The following is a 2,550-nucleotide window of genomic DNA, read 5'->3' on the forward strand; positions in this document are numbered from 1 at the left end:
CTCTGAGCCTCAGTTACCCCATCTCTGCAATGGGAGGTAATGAAATACCTCTTCCTGTGGGCTGTGGGAAGCATGTTTGGTAAACCCTTCTTTGCTCTAGAAATGTCAGTCATCATTATTCTGAATGATTACTCAAGGGCACACCAGGAAGCAATGTGGTACTGTGGGGTTCTGGGGACAGGGGACCTATTTCAAATCATGCCCCTGACACTCCTTGGGTGAACTTGACAAGGCACAACCTCTCTGAACCTCAGTTTCCTCATCTGTAAAATGAGGAGATTGGGGAGGGGGGCAGAGTCAAGATGGAGGAGTAGAAACAGGACCTCCATGGGGCTCCAGCTGTCACCACCTCCAATCCATGTAAAAGGGGACTCTGAACAAACTTTGGAGCTGCAGAACCCACAAAATGATGCATAGAAGCTAACCTCCTGCCGAGGACAGCCCAGCAGGCTGACAGGGAGCAGCCAGTGCAGCGCTTTGGGAGCCAACCTCAGTCCCACAGAAGCCAGAGGTTTTAGCCCCAGGGCGGGCCTCACCAGCCACTGGCTGGAGGGACTCCAGATCACCAGCAGCTGTGGCCATTTCCAGAATTATCAACACATAGATGCAAAGGAAAAAGTGAGAGGTCAGTGCAGTCTGGACTTTGGGACCCAGTAGTTGAGTGTGTCGGCTTTTGCCCCCAGGGCTAGAAGCCGCTGAGGGCTGTGGCACAGCCGCTGCAACGTGGCAGCATCAGCTCCTGGCCTGCAGAGTGTAGGGGGACCAAGTGACCAGTCTGAGGGGTAATTGCTCTTGCTTTAACCTGCTTGGATCTGGATTGCAGTCTAGGGTGGAGGTCCTGGGGGTGTGTGACCAGCTTGCTAGAGCATGTGGAGGCTTCAGAGAGGGCACCCAACTAATACCTCCGGCAGCTGAGAAAACCCCAGCATGTGGGATGAAAGCTCCCCTGTCTGGTAGCAGAGTCCTGCTGTGGAAAAAAGCCCAAAAGTGAAGTAATTGAGTGGCAACATGACCAGGCAAAGGAAGCAAACCAAGCAGAGCAATCCAACATCAGACTCTTATTTTGGGGACAAAAAGGATCAAAGCATGGAACAGAAGGAAGACAGTGAAGTCAGAATTCCTGCACCAAAAGCTTCAAAGGAAAATATGAGCTGGTTATAGGCCATAGAGGACCTTAAGAAGCAGATAAAAGAAGTGGAGGAAAAATTGGGAAGAGAAATGATAACGATGCAAGAAAATCATGAAAAGAGAGTCAATAACCTGATTGAAGAAAATAACACCTTAAAAAATAGACTAACTCAAATGGCAAAAGAGGCTTAAAAAGGTGAGGAGAAGAATGCCTTAAAAAGCCGAATTTGCCAGATGGAAAAAGAATCTCAAAAGCTCACTGAGGAGAGTCATTGCTTCAGAATTAGATTGGAGCAAATGGTGGGTGGGTAGGGGAAAAACGGGGAGGACATTTGTAACTCAAAATCTGGCAGAAATGAATTATGTAAATCAGAAGTTAATCAAGCATTTGAAAAATGAAAAAAAAATGAGAAGCTTGGTCCCTACTTAGGTCTGATCACAAAGAGGCCAGTCTGTGTCTTGAAATCAGAACAGGTGATGGTGGTTTCTAGCTGCATGATGTTGGGTGTCCACAGTATCTTCATCTGTAAAATGGGTATCCTAAAAGTTGTACTGCCTTCTTTGTGGGCCAGGGTCATTGGACTGAAGTGTACATATTGGGGAGTAAAGTGTAAGAAGACTGGAAAAATAGGAGAGGGTAAAGTTATGAAGGGCCAAACAGAGACTTTACTGTTTGATCCTGGAGGAAATAGGGAGCCCATAGAGTTTATTGAGTAGGGGGCTTGACATGACTGCACCCACGATTTAGGAAGATCACTTTAGTAAAGTAGAATGGTGAACGGACTGGAGTGAGGAGAGACTTGGGACAGGCAGCCCCCCAGCAGCCACTGCAGTGATCTAGGCATGAGGCAATGAGGACCTGTACCAGGGTGGGGAGCTGTGTCAGAGGAGAGAAGGGGGTGCATTAGAGGTAGAATAGCCAGGAGCCTTCCCCTGTATCATCTGCCTCCTCTCCATACACCAGGGACAGGGGAGGGACATGGGGAACAGGTATGGGTGTAGGATTGGGTGGGGGGAGGGGTCTCCCTTTGACTCTTTCTCCCAAGGGCACTTGGGAGATTGTTTTTTTCTGCTTTCCTGGGGCAGCCCTGGGGGCTCCTGTGACCTTGGAGTGGAACAGTCCTGGCTGAGGCTCCTGGGGACAATGTGCCTGGAGGTGACAAGCTTTATAGCTCTTTCCTATTTACGATCCTATTTTTTTTAACGAGGTATGTAAATGTCTCCTCCATGGAGAGCAAAGTCAGATCTCCCTCTAGATAGATCTTTCCCAGCAGCATTTGGCCGGGGGTGGGGGGAGGGGGAGGAGAGACAGAGAGATACAGAGAGACAGACACAGAGAGAGACAGACACAGAGAGACAGAAGACAGAGACAGAGAGATAGAGAGACAGAGACAGAGAGAGGGAGAGAGACAGAGAGAGAGA

This window comes from Petaurus breviceps, unplaced genomic scaffold (genome assembly GCF_028583685.1).
Source record: "Petaurus breviceps papuanus isolate PSGF00001 unplaced genomic scaffold, PetGlider_PUasm1.0 90825, whole genome shotgun sequence".
NCBI lineage: Eukaryota > Metazoa > Chordata > Mammalia > Diprotodontia > Petauridae > Petaurus > Petaurus breviceps.